Genomic DNA, 21,314 nt, shown 5'->3' with positions numbered 1-21,314 from the left:
TGAAGCCTCTGCAGTTATGGCCAGATCAGTTTTTTAAAACAATTCCATTTCTTCCCCGCCCTTCGGTCACTTCCCAACGCCCGCTGGGCAGTCACATGCTAAGCCCCAAAGTGAACAACAGACACCCTCGTCCCAGGTCCCGGGCTGGCAGAAGCGGACCCTGGCCGAGGGAGCAGCCCTCCCACTGCCTGCGGAGGAGCCCCTTCGCCACCCTAGTCTCCCGCCCGGGGCGAAGTCCTCCAGGCCCGCGGGGGCGCCCGCAGGCTCCGCCCCCTCCTCGGTGCGCGGCCCGCACGCCCCGACCCTGCTCCGCCCATCGCGCGGCGGTCCCTGGGGCGAGAGTGGGAGGAGCGCGGAGGCGGCTGCTGGAACCGCGCCGCGTACGGGAGCGGGACCCGCTGTTTGAGTCCGGTGCGCCGGTCGCGGGAGCCCAGCTGTGCAGTCGGAGGTGAGTACCGACGTGGCCCGACTCGCGTCCCGAGGCGGAGCGCCGCCCACCCTGTGCTCCTCGGGAGTCGGTGCGGGCCTTTACCGCGGTGTCCCAGGCAGAGCGGTCCCGGGAACACGGAGGCGAGCTTGGGGAGGCTGAGAGGAGGACTGGGGACGCGTTTCTGGCGACTCACGTCTCCGCCATGTTCCCAGTCTGTGTCAACCCGGGGAGAGGGATTGGAAGTGGCTTTTCTAGACCCTCTTAACCTCGGCTGTGCATCCTGTCCTGGAAGTCCTTGCCTAGGGTGTGCGGCTGGCCCTGGGAGTCCTAACCCCGAAGATGTGAGGCCCGCACTGAGGGTCCTCGCCCAGGCCCGGCTGGCTGGATAGGGAAATCCTTGCTAAAGTTGTGCGGGCAGATTCGGGAATCAACTCCAAGGGGCAAAGGGAAAATGGGGTGAAGGGTAAGAGACCCTTCGGTGGGAGGATTGAACACAGAGCCCACCCTGATAGATTCAGAGATCCAGAAAGGAGCTAGGGCTGCAGTTAGGACCAAGTCATTTTTTTCCATATTCAGCTAGCACATCATAATGGCATCTTCCTTCTTGCAACACACATAACTCTCTTCCCTGGGGAACAACTTCTAGGGCAGAAGTCCCCAAACTTTTTTGGAACTCAGTACCCCTTTACACTCTTAAAAATTAGTGTCTTAAGGAGCTTTTATGTGAGCTATATCCATCCATGTTTGTACTCTATTTAATAATTAATTTAAGGCCGGGCGCGGTGGCTCAAGCCTGTAATCCCAGCACTTTGGGAGGCCGAGGCGGGTGGATCACGAGGTCAAGAGATCGAGACCATCCTGGTCAACATTGTGAAACCCCGTCTCTACTAATACAAAAAAAAAAAATTAGCTGGGCATGGTGGCGCGTGCCTGTAATCCCAGCTACTCAGGAAGCTGAGGCAGGAGAATTGCCTGAACCCAGGAGGCGGAGGTTGCGGTGAGCCGAGATCGCGCCATTGCACTCCAGCCTGGGTAACAAGAGCGAAACTCCGTCTCAAAAAAAAAAAAAAAAAAAAAAAAAAAAAAAAAAAAATTAATTAATTTAAAAAGAATAGTAAATAATTATATCTTAACATTGCCTGTTTTTATGAAAAAGAACTGTATTTTCCAAAAGAGAAAATTATTGAGAAGAATGGCATTGCTTTACATTTTTGCAAATCTCTTCAATGTCAGGCATAATTGAAGACAGCTGGATTCCGATAGCTGCTTCTGCAGTCTGTTGCATTATCACATATCATGTAGCGTCTTGAGATCTCCACTGTATACTCCTGAAAATGTGTGAGTGAAAAAAGTAACATTTGATTACTATGAAAGTGGTTTTGACCTTGTGCATCCCTAGGAGTTCTCTGCACCACACTTTGAGGATGCTAGTGTAGGAAGTGCTTTAGAGGCTTCATTCATTGTGCCTGCTTCCTGTTTGTGATCCTTCCTCTGAGTGGGAACACACACCACCCCATGCCATGGATAATATTAACCTCTGGTATCTGGAACCAAATTTGATCTCACTTTGGAAACCAAGTACTAGGTCCCCACGTGAAGCTGTGATGAACCTTGATAGCCTCCTGAAAAGGCAGCAAGGCTTCACACCTGCCTTTGGTTGTTTCTGTGCCTGCAGAGCGGACCATCAGAATTACAACAGTGATGTGGCAAACAGGACCTGTGGGCTCAGAAGTGTCAATGGGGAGACCGTGCCAAGTGTGTAGGGGTTCGTGTGAGAGTTACCAAGTAGTCAGGATGTTATTTCCAAGAGAACAGGGAGGCATGCTTTTGCCTTCCCTTCCACACGTTCATTTCTGTTTGCAGTTGCGTGTCTATTAGCCTTAAGTTTATTGGAATTCCCAGTCTTGATGTTCTTTCACTTTGCACTTTCAGAGGTGTGTCACTCTGAGTGATGCTTCCTCAGCCCCTGTCAAAAAGCAGTTTCCACCATCCCGGAGTGTGGTAGGTGAGATCCTTCACAGGAACCTTGCCTTAGCTTCGTGCTTTGTCAGAACAAGTTTAAGACAGGTGTTGCGCATATATACATGGAAGGAAGAAATTTTCTAACTCCATCCTCCCTTTTGTTCCTTCATCCATAGAGCCTCTTGTGCTCTGATGGATCAGTTTAAATGCTACAGCGGCTATTTGAGAAATGTTGCATGCACGTGAGCATGTTGTGTGTATTGCACAGTCCACAGATGGGAGAAGAAAATGGGATCTAAACTCTGAGCACCTGCTGTGTTCTTTGTATTAAAAACTTCCACTTTGTTGGTGGGGTCTCATTCCTTCATTCTTTCAGTAGATTTTTATTGGTCGCCTATTTCTTATGTGTCCATTTATATGCTGAATGTCAGGAAAGTAGAGAGCACAAAAGATGCAGTCTTGTCTTTCTGGAAATTATGGTCTGATAGCTTAAATAACTGCCGGTTAATTGAGATTGTTCATTGTTAGATGGTTTACATGAAAGCTGGTCCTGTGTGAAGAATACCCACTACCTAAAGTGTGCTTCAAAGGCATGTGCTGAGGAAACCAGAGTCCTACACTGTGAAAATGTTGATAAAAACTAACATGTATCACCATGTGCCTGGCAAAGAACTTCCTTTGCCTTCTTTCCGCCACTCTTCCTTCTACATAGGAAGTAATTTCCTGTGAGGCAGCCAGACTCACAGGGAAACTACCTCCAATTGGTTCTAGCCACTGGGCCAGCCTCAGGTATGACACACCTTCTCTAGGTCTCAGTGTCTTTGACTTTAAAATGAGAAGTTAAGCTATTGATAGTAAGTATCCTAAGGAGCCAGTGGTTTCAGATCTGGTTTATTACTAGCAGTTGTGCTTATCTCTTGCTAACTACGTATTCAGTGGCAACACGTTTTTTAGATTGAAATAAGCTATGGTGGGCATAGTTAAGCCATGGAAATCAGCAAATGCTACATCAGAGCTTTTTTTCCCCCTGGAGTTCAGGTTGTTAAACCTTTGCCAGCTGACACTGCTGTTGTCGGAGCCAAAGTGCTTTTGATTTGTCTTTTTTTTTTTTTTTGGTCTTTTAGTAGAAAATGGACTCTTTAGCCTAGACAGAGATTCTAGATATAAGATATATGATTCAGGTCCTCTAAAATTTTTGATAAAGAAAAAATCTGTTTTCATCGTATTCTAAAATATAGATCAGCAAACTTTTTGGGTGAAGGGATAGGTAGTGAAGTATTTTAGGCTTTTTGGGTTATGGTTATTCAGTTTCTATTGCAGCTACTTAGCTCTGCTGTTGAAGCATGAATGGAGCAATAGACATTATACAAACAAATGAGCATGGCTGTGTTCTAGTAAAACTTGATTTACAAAAACAAGTGCTGGCCATAATTTGTAGACCCCTGACCTAGACTATCTGAACAAGAGCCATCCTTCAAAGAGAGAATTTTTGGAGAACGAGATTCTCCAGGACTTTAGGCGTGAATACCAGGAACTTGAGTCTCCAAGATGGATATAGCTGGCAGTAGTAACTGCAAAGGATTTGGAATCAGTCATAGAAGAATCCATTGTAGGTTGTTTAAAAGAAGGCTAAGTGTGTTCAAGTTTTGAGGACAGAGTCACATACGGGCCTTATTCCTAATTCCCTCCCTGGAGCCATCTCAGATGTTATGCTGGGATGGATGGGCCTGCAGTCTAACCCATTGTGTAAATTTTGTGTGTTCTTATGCAAAAACTAGTAGCATCTCTAGGAACTGTCTTGATTCCAGGGGCAGAGACAAAGGAAATGTTAAAAAAGGATGGAAAGGCCAGGCATGGTGGCTCACACCTGTAATCCCAGCACTTTGAGAGGCCAGATTGCTTGAGCCCCGGAGTTGAAGACCAACCTGGGCAACATGGCGAAATCTCATCTCTACCAAAAATACAGGAAAAAAAAAACAATAGCCAGATGTGGTGTCATGTATGTGTAATCCCAGCTACTTGGGAGGCAGAGGCAGGAAGATAACCTGGGAGGTCCAGGCTGCAGTGAGCCACAATAGCATCATGGCACTCCAGCCTGGGCAGTAGAGTAAGACCCTGTCTCAAAAAAAAAAATCCTCATTATGTATGTATATTGTACATTGTAGAGTACACTGTGTGTGTATACCTGTGTGTATGCATATTTGTACATCTCTATGTACATAAGTTGTGTACATGTGTCATATACTCCATTCCATGTATTTAAAGTAGTGTCATGAATGTTTAGAAGGCAGACCAGTAACCAGTTATGGGCAGTGGAATGAGGTAGAAAGAAGGCAGGGAACTTTTGTTACTTTTTGTAATACCAGATGTGTGTCTATTTTGTGAAGAAGGATATCCTGTAGCATATTCATATATTGCTTTTACAGCTTAAAAACAAAAACCTAAAATCCCAACAGCCTATACTTTTGAAAGGAAAATGGAATTATTTCTCTGATTGGAATGTTGCCCCATCCTCCTCCCCCAATAAAAATAATTACGTTATCATATCACAGCTCTGAACTTGTATATATATTAGTATAATTAACAAAATAATATATACTTGAGAGCCAGCCTCTCAAGTCAAAACATTTTATTTAACAGTATTAATGTTTCACTCTTGTCCAGGGTTAAGAAATACTAGGTCAAAGTGTTCCTTAGCGAGCTATTATCCAGCCTTTACACTGGTGTTATAAAATGCTGTTGTAGTTTTTAAACTAAAAAGCATGTCACACAGCAGTATTTCCCTGTGAGTCTGCATTTTTGAGGAGAGAAATCATGTGCTTATATGTATAAGTTTGCCCTTGCATGTCCAAAGGCAGCGGATATGCCAAAACATTAAGTGCTTTTCTCTTGGTAGTGGAGCACAGTTGCTTTTTAGATTTTCTTCACTTTAGCTTATCGGGGTTTTCAAGCATGAATAAATATTACATTTGACATTACCAAAATGAACTCCTGCAGTATGTTTACACCTGGTATGTTGAGGACAGTTCTTCCATCTTTCTTAGACTGTCTTACCACCAGCTTACCTGGTAGCAGACCCCAGCTACTCTCTCGCAGTGAGAAGTGTGAGGAGTGTGAGGCATGGGAAACCGAAAAACAGGCACAGTGACCATGTAATCACATTGTTCCGTGTCTGCTTCTCCTGAAGAGTCTGTCTGACCTCGGCCCCGCCCTCTTACTTCAGTTGACTCACACCATCATCAGCTGACCATCTCCCTAGATCGACTGGCCTTCATTTCTTTTTTTTTTTTCCCCTCTATTTTCAATGGAAAATCTCAGACATACAAAGTGGAGAGGAGGGTATAAACCCTCAGCCTCAGCTACTGTGAACAGTGATAATTGGCCAATTTTGTTTCCCCTATACTTTTTTGTATTTGAAACAGAATCTCGCTCTGTTGCCCAGGCTGGAGTACAGTGGTGCGGTCTCAGCTCAGCAACCTCCACCTCCCGGGTTTAAGCGATTCTCCTATCTCAGCCTCGGAGTGACTGGGATTACAGGTGTGTACCACCACATGCAGCTAATTTTTGTATTTTTAGTAGAGACAGTTTCACCATGTTTGCCAGGCTGGTCTTGAACTCCTGACCTCAGGTGATCTGCCCACCTCTGCCTCGCAAAGTGCTGGGATTACAGGCAAGAGCCACCATGCCCAGCCCCTCCCCTAAACTTTTCTTCAACATCACCTCTTTTTCCCTCTGGCAAGAGTTGGCATCTTCATTTGCAACTGTAAGAATTAACAAGAATCTTAGGTCTTATTAGGTCTTGTAGGAGTAAGCATGTATTGACTGCTGTAGCAAAAATCTTAAACCTGTTCTGCCCTAATGTCAGCCAAACTGAACTGCTGAGCAGTCCCTGAACACTTGTGTGCTATCCTGTTTCTGTACTTTTTTATTTGCTCTTTACTCTGCCTGTGCATCTAAATTTCTCTTCCACTTCCTAGTCCTCTGAAAAGCCTTTCTTGAATCCCACTTGTAGCTGTTTCTTTCCTTTAACTTTTCTTATGACCCTTATCCTATTGTATCTGTGTGTGTATCTTAGTCGTCTTGTTAGATTGCAGTCTTCAAATACGAGAAGGAATGTTTGCCTATTTTCTTTCCTATGGTATTTAGCAATGCATAATGCAAAGAAGATACTTAAGAAATACATGCTAAAATAATTTGCATTGATCAAATTCACTAAAGAAAAATTTTGAGCATAAAAGAAATCCATCACATTAAAAGAAACATTTTCAAATATGACCTGGGACCAAGAAGTTTTTCTTTCACCTGTTTGGATTTTAAAATATTTTAAAGATTGGTGAAAAGAGTCTTAAATTTGAGCCAATATAAAAAGGTAGCTTTCTAAAAAGAAAATGTTTTTAATGATCTTTTGTCATTTTTTCACAAATACATCTGGAGCCTTTGGGTCCTCTCTAATTGTAGAATGCACCCCCCACCCGCTGCCAGGAGAAAGACCTGAAAAATTAAAACTGAAAATTAGTGGATCACTTGTATTGGATAAGAATGATTCTTGACTGTATTTTAAATACTTGTTTTAAAATGTATATTTGAATCTTCAGTAAAAGAAACAGGCTACATTTAGAGCTTACCAAAGGTAAGTCAATAGCAATCTCATGAATTGCGGCAGCTCATGGGGATATGGTTCCCAGTATATGCAGCGGTTCCATGTGTTACCTCATTTAATTATCCCAGCAGTCCTTGTCGTCTGGGCAGAGCAGTGCAGACAGACATTGTTAAAATCTGCAAAGAAGTAAAATGCAGGTTTAAGAATATAGAGGAAAATCTTGTCCTCAGCAGCAAGTGGCAGAGACTGACTTTAAGAATCGATTGGAAACCAAAAGTCTTTGGGATTAGATGTTGCAAACATGTGAAGACCCAAAAGCATCTTCCTAAGCATGTCTTTAGGAGATAGAACAGCTTCTTGTGCCTCTTAATGCCATAGACCTATTGAAATGATATCACACTCTCTGAGCCAGTTGTTCCTCAGATTCCTCATGTCCTGCTTTAATCTTTGGTGTCAAAAATTAATCCACCTTAGATAAATTAGGCTGTTTGCACATGAATGCTGGTGTGGCTCTCTCTCATTCTCTTGTCTTGACCTAAGAAGAACCCTGGGCAAGCCCATCTTTGGATAGCGTCACTTGCCTGGGCCATTGCTCGAGAAACAGACGTGTATGGAGCACTTAATTATTCAACATCCTCATCATCCTTTCTATAACTGCTATTGTAGAATTACAAAGCAAGGTGCAAGTTGTGGCATAGTTCATGATGAAGAGGTGTCAGTCTGAGAAAGTATCCTCCGACATAATTACCAGGTTTGAATTTTTGGTTGAGAACAGATAAGATAAATACGCCATTGCCAAGAATTTGCTATGTACAAGAGCTATGCAGGGCAGATGTTTGAAAGGTACAATTTTGTGTTAATGGCAGAATCAAAACTAGCCTCAGGATTGGTTTTAAGGATATTTCATAAACTCTTATTTTCTTAGATAAGAAATCAGTCTTTTTCTAAATGCTGATAATGCCTATATTATTTATATCAGCCTGTTCTTTAAAAGTTACCTGTCGTACAAATTTTGCCAAAATCAAGGATGTTTTAGGAAACATGAGGTTTATCATCTCATCACCATATATGTACTTTAGGGCTTGGAGATTATTTTGAAATGAGATTTAATTCTTTAAAAATCCTTTTTTTTTTTTTGGATCTTAATATGTTAAATGACTGTAAAATGATACCACTTATGTTGCCTGTTGGGAGGAGCATGGTGCAAGGGAGTTGGTTCTGTCATCAGGAGCCTGAGTTTGACTCGCAGTTTGGTCACCTACCAGCCATGAGACCATGGCAAGGTACTTAACCCCTCTGATCCTGTCTTCTCTGATGTAAAATGGGATGATGATGCCTTTGTCACAGAGTTGCTAAGACACTGCGTTAGAGAAAGTAGGTGAGGTCCCTGGCACCCCACAGGCACTCTCCGAGTGTCTCCAGGCTGTTGTGCTTCTGGAGTAACCTGGCACTCGTGGGATAATGCCCGCACATTGCTGCTGTTCTTCCCAGCTTCTGTCCCAGCACAACCTACTAAGCTCCAGGCCCATATATACCCCTGCCCACTGGATATCTTCATCCCAGATCTACCGTGTCTAAAACCAACATCCCAGTTTTCATCTTGTTCATTGGCTCTGCCAGTTTGCCCAAATGAGAAACATAGAAGCTATTCAAGAGCTCTCTTTCTTCCTCGCCTACCCCAGTCCATCCTGCTTTTATAACTGTCCCTGGATTTGTTCCCTCTTCACCTCCTCATTGCCTTGTCTTGATGACTGTAATAGCATCGTAACCTGCCTCCCTAACTCCAGTCTGGCATCCTTTCCCTGAGTCAGTCTATACGCCTACCAGAATGATCTCTGAAAATCAAATCTGGGCTTGAAGATTACAGCTCAGAATCCTTTAATGGTGCCTTCTTACCTTTGGTAAAAATTTAAACTTTGCAGCAACCTAGACCTTGCCCTATCCCTTGTTTCTTAGCTTTCCCCAACGTGTACCCTGTACTTCATTCATGTGGAACAACTTTATGATTCCCACAGTGTCACACTTTTGAGCCTTTAATGTATTGTTCAATCTGCCAGCTTATTCTTTCGGTGACTCCCTACCGCTATATAATTCTGGAAGGCCTGTGCATGGTGTCACCTGTCCATAGAGGCTTTTCTCTCCCCCTCCAATGCACTGATGCTGGATTAGGTACTTTCCCTTGATGGTTCTTTGTCAGCCTTCATCCACCTCACCTGTTGCATGGGCTGCATGATATTCTGATTTCTCCTGCACAGTCTCCATTCTCAATGTGAGCATCTGAAGGAGGATGGAGACTATCCCTTCATCCCAGGTCTATAAATGTCATGTTATGAATGAATCCACACCAGTCCCTTCCCATAGACAATGTAGAAAGACCCAGGTCCCTGAATAGTTGAGGTCTAATGATGCTTTAATATTTGTCACACCTTCAGCCCAGTGAAGTGGAGCAGCCATGCTATTATGGGAGTCACTGGATGGAACCAGCTGCTTCAGAGCTGGGCTCTGGAGGCTGATGGACTTGGGTTTGCATTCCAGTTCCCCCTCTAAGCATGCCTGCATCTGGCTTCAGATTTGCTGCTCCTGACCTCCTTCTATCCTGCTGTGGGGAAGGAACTGCTGGTCAGCAACAGGAGCATCAGGTCCTCCTGACAGTTGCCTTTCTTAGGGAAAATCAGTAAATGTATGGGTTTACATATTGAGCATCTGAGAATTTTATTAGCATGAGTCATCCTTGAGTTCAGTCAGCCCTCATGAGACCAGGTTGGTGAGGTGAGTGGGGATAGTTGGCCTCAGACACTTGGTGAATTCACAGAGGTAAAGTTGGCCCTATAAGACGAAGTCTGGCAGCCAGACACCCAGTCTTTTGTAGTGACAGCCTTTCTTTCTAATTCCTAATTCCTAAAGTTTGAGTTAGAAAAGTTCATTGCCACAATCTGCTAAATGAGCTCTGGAACCTGAGGAAATCATGCACCTTTCTTAAAGATTGAATGTCAACTGATCCTGCTTTGTAATACTTTTTCTGAAAGTGCAGCTGTCTCCACCCACTACTCCTCATCTTAAAACTTAGATGTAGGCCGGGTGCGGTGGCTCACGCCTGTAATCCCAGCACTTTAGAAGGCCAAGGCGGGCGGATCACTTGAGGTCAGAAGTTCGAGACCAGCCTGGCCAACATGGTGAAATCCCGTCTCTACTGAAAATATAAAAATTAGCCAGGCATGGTGGTGGCCACCTGTAATCCCAGCTACTCAGGAGGCTGAGGCAGGAGAATCACTTGAACCTGGGAGGCGGAGGTTGCAGTGAGCTGAGATTGCGCCATTTTACTCTAGCCTGAGTGACAGAGCAAGACTGTGTCTCAAAAAAAAATAAATAAATAAACCCAAAAAACTTAGTTGCAGTAGGACTTATTTGGGGGTCTCTGCAGGTGTCATGTACTACACCCCACTGGTGACCATGGGGAGGTGAAGAGTAGGGGGCCCACATTCTGAGAAAGGGCTGAGGAAGACCTCAAGGAGGAGAGGATAAGGTCAGGGGCAGAGGGCCAGGTCAGATGCCAGCTTCTGAGGACAATGCCCCCACTTCTTCCTTTACTTTCTTGCCAAATGTTTCATGACCCCTTGGTGACTTTCTTTCAGCCTGTCTCTGGAATTTATAAATGCTGAAGTTCACCAAGACTTTTTACAAAACTCTACTTATATTGGCCCACAGTGACAACAAAAAGTAAAAGTGAATATCTCTGTGAGTTGATGCCATTGCAACTAATTTAAAACCAGCTTAGAGGATTTGTTAAATCTTTCTCTTTGGGAGTTGCATGTGATACTCTGCCCCGTCTTAGCCAGTGAGCCCAGAACTGGGGGAGCCCTTAAGAGGCGGGGCTGCCTGGTCAGGCATTATTATAGCATGGCCCTGGTCCCCCAAATCCTGTTATTTTTGGCAGTGGCTATACACATCTGCCGAGTGAGTCATGATCATTTTTGTGATACATCCTGAGAATTTCCAGTGTTACTTAATAGTGAAATTCAGGAAAACAGGGTTAGATTTCAGGAAGTAACCACTTTTAAAGTGCAGTGCAATATTTTCATATATGAGTTAATTTCTTATCAAACTTTAACCAATTTTGATGTTGGAAATCTATAATTTAAGCTAGATGTACAGCTAGGCCTTTGTAGTTTGTCTTTATCAAAGTCCTTCCTGTGGCCACTTTATCAACTGTCTATGAAAGTCCTCACAGTAGGGACTTTGATGAACTACAAACACCTAGCTATACACCTGGCTTAAAGTACAGATTTCCAACATCAGAATTAAGAGCCTCATGTGATCTGGCCCCTGCTACCTCTTGCCTTTTCTGCCTTCCCCTTTCTTGCCTTCACTCACCCTGGCCTCCTCGGCCTTCCTTAGACCCACCAGGCATGCCCTCACCTCAGGGCTGTTGCACGTGAGCTTACCACTCCCCGGACTGCACAGTGGTTAAACATCAGTGAGGCCTCCTTGATCACTGACACCTCTACAGCCCCTGCACTTCCTACGGCTCTTGCCCTGCTTTATCCATAGGATGGGTCACCATCTGACATTGTTTGTATATTTATTTATTTATTTATGCTGTCTCCTTCCATTAAAACAGAAGTGCTATGAGGGCAGGGACTCTGTCTCTGTTGTTCCCTGATGTATCCGTAGGACCTAATACAGTTCCTGGCACGTACTAGACAGTTAACATGAATATGAATGAATGAATTATAGAATTTTTTCACTTAGAAAAGACTTTTTAGATCATTAACCAACCTTATTTATAGGTTGGGAAACTGAGGCACAGAAAAGTTATATGGCTAATTCAAAATAAAACCATTTAAAGACCATTTAAGGTTCCAAGATGGCTGGTTAGATGCAGCTCAGGATTGCAGCTCTGAGTGAAAGTGCAGAGGGTGAGTGGACGCCACATTTCCAGACAGATTTTTATTGCCCACAGACCAGGAGATTCCCAGGCGGAGGAGCCCCACGGGTCGCCAGGGCGGCTGTTTTGGCCAGCGCAGCTGTTTTACCTGCACCCCGGCGCAGCGGCTCCCAATGCAGAGTAAACAGGATTGTGTTCCCACTTAACCAGCAAGGGGAGCTGAAACAGGGAGCCAGGCCAGGAGATTCCCAGACCAAAAAAAAGCGCCACGAATCTCAGAGCCACGGTTTCAGCGGCACAGTGGGTCGCCGCACGGGAAATCACACAGATCCCGGCGCCTATTCGACAGGCGACCAGGACACCTGGTAGAGAGCCGACCGTTCAACTAAAAAACAAAAGGTTCTGAGGCAGGGAGCCAGGAGATCAGGCCCGGCTGGTCCCACCCCCACAAAAACAAAAACAAAAACAAAAAAACAGCAATTGGAAACGCTCTGCGTTGAGAGTAGCACAGCAAGCACAGCTGAACCCGGGATGGTCCAGCTCTGTGGGGGAGGGGTGTCCGCCATTCCTGAGGCAGCCTGCTGTTGCTGAGGCAACCCGCCATTACAGAGAGAGTCGGTCATTAGAGAGGTGGGCCAACATCACGGAAGCAGTTTTAACTACACCCATATAAACAGGACTGCATGGAAGTTCACACGGCAGCTAGGCGGAGCCCACAGCAGCTCAGCAAAGCCTCTGCAGGCTGAGAGTGACTAGGCTGCCTCCTTGTGGGCAGGGCAGCCCTGAAGAAAAAAAAAAGGCAGCAGCACAGCGGAAACTCATAAAGCTCTAACTCCCTGGGACAGAACACCTGGGGGGGAAAAAAGGGGGTTTATGAGTTCTGCTGCTGCAGACTTAAATTTACCAGCTCAGAAGCTCTGAATGAACAATGGGGCTCACAGCTCAGCACATGAGCTAATATAAAGAACAGACTGTTTTGTCAAGCAGCTCCCTGACCCCCGTATATCCAAAGAGTCACCTCATAAAGGAGAGCTCAGACTGACATTTGGCAGGTATCCTTCTGGGACAAAGCAGAAGAAGAAACTGGTAGCAACCTTTACTGTTTGGCAGCTGCTGCAAGTGATCCCCAGGCAAGCAGGGCCTGGAGTGGACCTTAGCAGTCCTACAGCAGAGAGGCCAGACAGTTAAAAGGAAAACTAAGAAACAGAAATAACTTCATCAACAACAAACAGGACGTCCACTCACAGACCCAACAGAAAGTCAACAACTACAAAGCCGACAGATGGATAAATCCACAAAGATAGGAAGAAACCAGTGCAAAAAGGATGAAAACACCCGAAACCAAAACACCTCTCCTCCTACAAGGGATCACAATGCCTCACCAGCAAGGGAACAAGACTAGATGGAGAATGAGTGTGATGAAATGACAGAATCAGCCTTCAGAAAGTGCGTAATAAGAAACTTCCATGAGCTAAAAGAACATGTTCTAACCCAATGCAAAGAAACTAAGAACGTTGAAAAAAGATTTGATGAAATGCTAAAGAGAATGGACAACTTAGAGAGGAATATAAGTGAATTAATGGAGCTGAAAAACACAACACGAGAACTTCACGAAGCATGCACAAGTTTCAACAGCCGAATTGACCAAGCAGAAGAAAGGATATCAGAGGTCAAAGATCAACTCAATGAAATAAAACGAGAAGGCAAGATTAGAGAAAATAGGGTAAAAAGGAATGAACAAAGTCAACAAGAAATATGAGACTATGTGAAAAGACCTAATCTACGTTTGATAGGTGTACCTGAATGTGACGAAGAGAATGAATCCAAGCTGGACAATACTCTTCAGGAAATTATCCAGGAAAACTTCCCAAACCTAGCAAGGCAGGCCAGTATTCAAGTCCAGGAAATACAGAGAACACCACAAACATATTCCTCTAGAAGAGCAACCCCAAGGCACATAATCGTCAGATTCACCAGGGTTGAAATGAAGGAGAAAATGCTAAGGGCAACCAGAGAGAAAGGTCGGGTTACCCACAAAGGGAAGCCCATCAGACTCACAGCAGATCTCTCAGCAGAAACCCTACAAGCCAGAAGAGAGTGGGGGCCGATATTCAACATCCTTAAAGAAAAGAACTTTCAACCCAGAATTTCATATCCAGCCAAACTAAGCTTCATAAGTGAAGGAAAAATAAAATCCTTTGTGAACAAGCAAGTACTCAGAGATTTCATCACCACCAGACCTGCTTTACAAGAGCTCCTGAAAGAGGCACTACACATAGAAAAGACCAACCAGTACCAGCCACTCCAAAAACACACAAAATGGTAAAGAGCATCAACACAACGAAGAATCTGCATCAACCAACGGGCGAAACAGCCAGCTAGCATCAAAATGGCAGGATCAAATTCACACATAACAATATTAACCCTAAGCGTAAATGGACTAAATGCCCCAATCAAAAGACACAGACTGGCAAATTGGATAAAAAGCCAAAACCTATCAGTGTGCTGTATCCAGGAAACCCATCTCACATGCAAGGATACACAAAGGATCAAAATAAAGGGATGGAGGAAGATTTTCCAAGCAAATGGAGAGCAAAAAAAGGCAGGAGTTGCAATTCTCATCTCTGATAAAATAGACTTTAAAGCAACAAAGATCAAAAGAGACAAAGAAGGACATTACATAATGGTAAAAGGATCAATGCAACAAGAAGAGCTAACGATCCTAAATATATATGCACCTAATACAGGAGCACCTAGATACATAAGGCAAGTTCTTAATGACTTACAAAGAGACTTAGACTCCCACACAATAATAGTGGGAGACTTCAACACACCATTGTCAATATTAGACAGATCAACGAGACAGAAAATTAACAAGGATATCCAGGACTTGAACTCAGACCTGGACCAAGCAAACCTAATAGACATTTACAGAACTCTCTACCCCAAATCCACAGAATATACGTTCTTCTCAGCACCGCATCACATCTACTCTAAAATTGACCACATCATTGGAAGTAAATCACTCCTCAGCAAATGCAAAAGAACAGAAACCATAACAAACAGTCTCTCAGACCACAGTGCAGTCAAGTTAGAACTCAGAATTCAGAAACCAACCCAGAACCGCACAGCTTCATGGAAACTGAACAACTTTCTCTTGAATGTTGACTGGATAAACAATGAAATGAAGGTAGAAATAAAGATGTTCTTCGAAACCAACGAGAATGAAGACACCACATACCAGAATCTCTGGGACACATTTAAAGCAGTCTCTAGAGGAAAATATATAGCAATAAGTGCCCACATGAGAAGCAAGGAGAGATCTAAAATTGACACCCTATCGTCAAAAGTGAAAGAGCTAGAGGAGCAATATCAAAAAAACTCAAAACCTAGCAGAAGACAAGAAATAACTAAGATCAGAGCAAAATTGAAGGTGTAGAGATATGAAAAACCCTTCAAAAAATCAATAAATCCAGGAGCTGGTTTTTTGAAAAGATCAACAAAATAGACCACTAGCCAGATTAACAAAAAAGAAAAGAGAGAATAACCAAAGAGATGCAATAAAAAATGATAAAGGGGATATCACCACAGATTCCACAGAAATTCAAACCATCATCAGAGATTATTACAAACAACTCTATGCACATAAACTAGAAAACCTGGAAGAAATGGATAAATTCTTGGACAGTTGCCTCCTCCCAAGACTAAACCAGGAAGAAGTTGAAACCCTGAATAGACCAATAACAAGGTCTGAAGTCGAGGCAGCAATTAAGAGCCTACCACCCAAAAAAAGCCCAGGTCCAGATGGGTTCACAGCTGAATTCTACCAGACATACAAAGAGGAACTGGTACCATTCCTTCTGAAACTATTCCAGATAATCCAAAAAGAGAGAATCCTTCCCAAATCTTTTTATCAGACCAACATCATCCTGATACCAAAACCTGGCAGAGACTCAACAAGAAAAGAAAACTACAGGCCAATATCCATGATGAACATAGATGCAAAAATCTTCAATAAAATACTGGCAAGCCGATTACAACAGCACATCAAAAAGCTTATCCACCATGATCAAGTAGGATTCATCCCGAGGATGCAAGGCTGGTTCAACATACAAAAGTCTATAAATGTACTTCACCACATAAACAGAACCAAAGACAAAAACCACATGATTATCTCAATTGATGCAGAGAAGGCCTTTGACAAAATTCAACAGCCCTTTATACTAAAAACCCTCAATAAACTAGGTATTGACGGAACGGATCTCAAAACAATAAAAGCTATTTACGACACACCAACAGCCAATATCATACTGAATGGGCAAAATCTGGAAGCATCCCCTTTGAAATCTGGCACTAGACAAGGATGCCCTCTCTCACCACTCCTATTCAATATAGTACTAGAAGTTCTAGCCAGAGCAGTCAGTCAAGAAAAAGAAATAAAGGGTATTCGATTAGGAAAAGAGGAAGTCAAATTGTCTCTATTTGCAGACGACATGATTGTATATCTAGAAGACCCCATCATCTCAGCCCAAAATCTCCTGAAACTGATAAGCAACTTCAGCAAAGTCTCAGGATACAAAATCAATATGCAGAAATCACAAGCATTCCTATACACTAATAACAGACTTAAAGAGAGCCAAATCAAGAATGAACTGCCATTCACAACTGCTACAAAGAGAATAAAATATCTAGGAATACAACTAACAAGGAACGTAAAGGACCTCTTCAAGGAGAACTACAAACCACTGCTCAACAAAATAAGAGAGGACACAAACATGGAGAAACATTCCATGTTCATGGTTAGGAAGAATTAATATCGTGAAAATGGCCATACTGCCCAAAGTAATTTACAGATTCAACGCTATCTGCATCAAGCTACCAATGACCTTCTTCACAGAACTGGAAAAAACCACCTTAAACTTCATATGGAACCAAAAGAGAGCCCGCATAGCCAAGTCAATTCTAAGCAAAAAAGAACAAAGCGGGAGGCATCACACTACCGGATTTCAAACTATACTACAGGGCTACAGTCATCAAAACAGCATGGTACTGGTACCAAAACAGAGATATAGACCAATGGAACAGAACAGAGGCCTCGGAAGCAACACAACATATCTACAACCATCCGATCTTTGACAAACCTGACAAAAACAAGCAATGGGGAACGGACTCCCTGTTTAATAAGTGGTGTTGGGAAAACTGGCTAGCCATGTGCAGAAAGCAGAAACTGGACCCCTTCCTGACACCTTACACTAAAATTAACTCCAGATGGATTAATGACTTAAACACAAGACCTAACACCATGAAAACCCTAGAAGAAAACCTAGACAAAACCATTCAGGACATAGGCGTAGGCAAGGACTTTATGACCAAAACACCAAAAGCATTGGCAACAAAAGCCAAAATAGACAAATGGGACCTAATCAAACTCCACAGCTTCTGCACAGCAAAAGAAACAGTCATTAGAGTGAATCGGCAACCAACAGAATGGGAAAAAATTTTTGTAGCTTACCCATCTGACAAAGGGCTGATATCCAGAATTTACAACGAACTAAAACAGATTTACAAGAAAAAAAAAGCCCATTGAAAAGTGGGCGAAGGATATGAACAGATACTTTACAAAAGAAGACATACATGAGGCCAACAAGCATATGAAAAAATGCTCATCATCACTGGTCATTAGAGAAATGCAAATCAAAACTACATAGAGATACCATCTCTTGCCAGTTAGAACGGCAATCATTAAAAAATCTGGAGACAACAGATGCTGGAGAGGATGTGGAGAAATAGGAACACTTTTACACTGTTGGTGGTAGTGTAAATTAGTTCAAGCATTGTGGAAGACAGTGTGGCGATTCCTCAAGGACCTAGAAATAGAAATTCCATTTGACCCAGCAATCCCATTACTGGGTGTATATCCAAAGGATTATAAATCGTTCTACGAATGTTCATTGCAGCACAATTTACAATAGCAAAGACCTGGAACCAACCCAAATGCCCATCGATGATAGACTGGACAGGAAAAGACTGGACAGGAAAAATGATGAGTTCGCGTCCTTTGTAGGGACATGGATGAACGTGGAAACCATCATTCTCAGCAAATTGACACAAGAACACAAAATCAAACACCGCATGTTCTCACTCATAGACGGGTGTTGAACAAGGGTAACACATGGACACAGGGAGGGGAGCACTATACACGGGTCTGTTGGGGGGAGTGGGGGGAGACAGTGGGGGATGGGGAGTTGGGGAGAGATAGCATGGGGAGAAATGCCACATATGGGTGAAGGAGAGGAAGGCAGCAAATCACACTGCCACGTATGCACCTATGCAACAATCTTGCATGTTTTTTACATGTACCCCAAAACCTAAAATGCAATTAAAAAATAAATAAATAAATAAATAAAGACCATTTAAGCTACTTAAGCTTTTTTTTTTTTTTTGTCTTGACATATCTGTAGAACATTCCAGTCAGTTATCCAGGATGGGACAAGACTGAGTGAAAATAGACCAACAACATAAAAGAGACAAGCTGCTCTAAGATGGCAAAAGTTTCTGATACAGAGGCAGAGTTTTGTTCCTCTCTGTTGCATATGGTGCATCTTAGACATACTTAGTGCTCAAGAAAAATGTGTAGACAGATGTGGTTATATTGTTAAATCCATTCTTTCTGCACCACTCTTTACCCCACAGTCTCTCTCCAAAAAATAGATAATTGCTCATATGACATCTCCTTCAAAGTTTTTCTAGTTTCAGGTATCATAGTTAAGAGGTTTTTTTGTTTTGCATAAATCACTTTTATGAACAGCTAAAAGTGTTCATAAAAGTGACCTGGTTTCTTGGAAAATTCAGAGATACTTAGTCCAGTTTCTCAGATGCATCAACATCAAATAAAACAAGGGATTAATATTTCTAGCTCTCCTCTTATGAAAGAACTAAGTAGACAAGCCTTGGTGATACTGCTAGCCTAGATGATTCTGACCTCAATGTTGTTTATGTTCACATGGATATCCTTGGTATTTTACTTTTGACAAAAAAAAAAATTTATTTGTAAGTAGCATGATGTTTAGATATACAAAAGTTAGTTTAGAAGTGGGGACAATTACTTTCTCTTTAAACAGAAATGAAATGTAGCTAACCTTTGTAATGAACTTAAGTGAACCTTAGAGATGCAGTGATAGTACTTAGACTTTAGAGTTGGAAGCCATGGCAATTCAAGACAGGTATATTTCAGGTGTGAGAAGAGAGGAAAACAGATGGGCGCTTTTCTCTCTTTTGCATAGATTTTTAAAATCCACTCTTATGTGTTTTTAGATAGCCTACAAAAAGGATCAGGGGATGTGCTATCAGTACTTTAGATCGTAGAGAGATGATTCTCAATTGATCATCTTTCTAACTATACAAGGCTCTTTCTAACTATACAAGCTCCCCTGGAAACTGATAATGTACCCCCAAAACAAAACAAAAAGCAAATTCTTATCCTCTCCACCCCACTAATGACAGTTCTGCTTCCTGGGTTTACTCCTCTCCTGTGCTCCTCCTACTGCTGTGTGGAGATCCTGTGACTGCTTGTGGGGCCCATTAATATCTATGCCTCTGTCTATATCATAAGGTAACCTAAGAAAATTAAGCTTTGATAACACAAGTAGCAAAAGCATAGATGTATATATTCCAGAGATTGAATGGAGACCCTAAAAGGAGAATCTTATTTTTTCTGATCCTTGGCAGCAAATGTTGCAAACATCCCGACAAATCTGGCCGTGATAGACAAACATCATCACGTGGCACTCCCCTTGAATGCTACTGTTGAATCACTCCCTGTCAGCTAGGTGGGTGTATGATTTGACATGGTTTTCTAACAAGAGTAATGGTTTAGCATCCATCCATCTGCCATGTGCAGTCTCCCTCACAAAACCTGTTTGCAAGGATTGCTGCCAGGGCTTGGAATTTCTTTTTGAGACAGAGTCTTGCTCTGTTACTCAGACTGGAGTGCAGTGGCACAATTACAGCTCACTGCAACCTCAATCTTCCAGGCTCCAGCGATCCTTTCACCTCATCCTCCCGAGTATCTGGGACTACAGGTGTGTGAAACCATGACTGGCTAATTTTTTCATCTTTTTTTGAAGAGACAAGGGATTGCTATGTTGTCCAGGCTGATCTCAAACTCCTGGGCTCAAGCAATCCACCCACATTGGCCTCCCAAATTGCTAGGATGAGCCACTGCATGAGCCACTGCATTGACCCAGATTGATATTTTTAAATGCTGAAAGGAAATAACTGCCTATATAAAATACAAAAACCTAATATTTAAATTTTAATCAAGAGTTAAACATAAGCAAAACATACTGGCCCAAATAGGATTTTGTCCATGATTTAAGCTAATCATCCCCTTTCCTTACTGTAACTAGGCTCACAGTACACCCAAGCATAGGGTCAAATTGTCCACAGATTTTAGGGCTGTCATTCACGTAAAGGGAAATATTGTCGACCATATCTGAAGACCAGGTAGAGGCCAAGGGCTGTTTCAGTCTCTCCAGAGTTACAGAGCTGAGGCATCCACATTAATAGCTCAGTTAAGTCCCCTTGGAGATGAGAACATTTGGTCACCAGAGGTCATCTTAGTGTCACTCAGTTTGACCTGTCTGGCAGACAGGCAGTTTATAAAAGAAGAAATTTAGATGTCTAACAGACAGATGGAAAATTATTCAGTTTAACTAGCTATTAAAGAAGTATCAAGTTTGGTTTTTTTAATGTCTCCACTTGGCAAAAGGTAAATATGAATTATATTGCCTGGTTTGAGTACCACCACTCACTGCCTCAGAGAAGGGTTGTAAAATTGGTACAGCCTTTTCAAGAGTTCCTGGTGATGTGCAAATCCGTTCACCCAGCACACTTCTAGGAACTGAAAGCTGGAAATTTATTTAAAACAAGTGATTTAAGGACCTACTAATGATGTGAGTATACAAGGCATCATTGAATGCTAGTACTTGGAAACAACCTATATATTTTAATAATAGGGAAATTGTTATGTATCTGAAGGATAGATTTTTATGGTATAGTTGAAAGTGCTGTAAAATATCACATGATTGTCCTATTAAGATATTTGAGGTTTATTGTTGAGTGAAAAAAAGCAATTTGCAAAACAGTGTGAGGTCTAATACATTTTTAAAAATTCAAATGCATTTAAAAGTCATGATAAATGAAACTCTAAGTCATGGTATTACAAAGGACTTTTATTTTGTTCTTTTTGCTCACCTGCATTTTCTGTTGTTTCTGCAGTGAGCATCTATTTCTTTTCTTTTTTTTTTTTTTGAGATGGAGTCACCCAGGCTGGAGTGCAATGGTGCAATCTCATCTCTGCAACCTCTGTCTCCTGGGTTTGAGCAATTCTCCTGCCTCAGCCTCCTGAGTAGCTGATACTACAGGCGCGCACCACC

At 42.7% G+C, this 21,314-nt stretch overlaps 1 protein-coding gene across 3 annotated transcripts in view; it reads left to right on the top strand.

Moving 5' to 3' along the window:
* Nucleotides 1-359: 359 nt before the first annotated feature.
* ACO1 (aconitase 1) overlaps nt 360-21,314 on the top strand; it is a 76,217-nt gene continuing 55,262 nt past the window's right edge. For 2 of the 3 annotated variants that reach the window (XM_012454613.2, XM_012454612.2), the window contains exon 1: nt 360-448. The gene's annotated coding sequence lies outside the window, so the exon portion shown is untranslated. Of the gene's footprint in view, nt 449-5,842; nt 5,930-21,314 lie in introns of those variants that run through there. The other variant, XM_064380700.1, reaches the window with a different exon arrangement.

The sequence above is a fragment of the Aotus nancymaae genome, unplaced genomic scaffold (assembly GCF_030222135.1).
Source record: "Aotus nancymaae isolate 86718 unplaced genomic scaffold, 86718_ANA_hifiasm-v0.15.2.pri h1tg000003l, whole genome shotgun sequence".
Lineage (NCBI taxonomy): Eukaryota > Metazoa > Chordata > Mammalia > Primates > Aotidae > Aotus > Aotus nancymaae.
The sequence above is the reverse complement of the archived record's forward strand: the minus strand, read 5'-3'. Positions and strand labels throughout refer to the sequence as shown.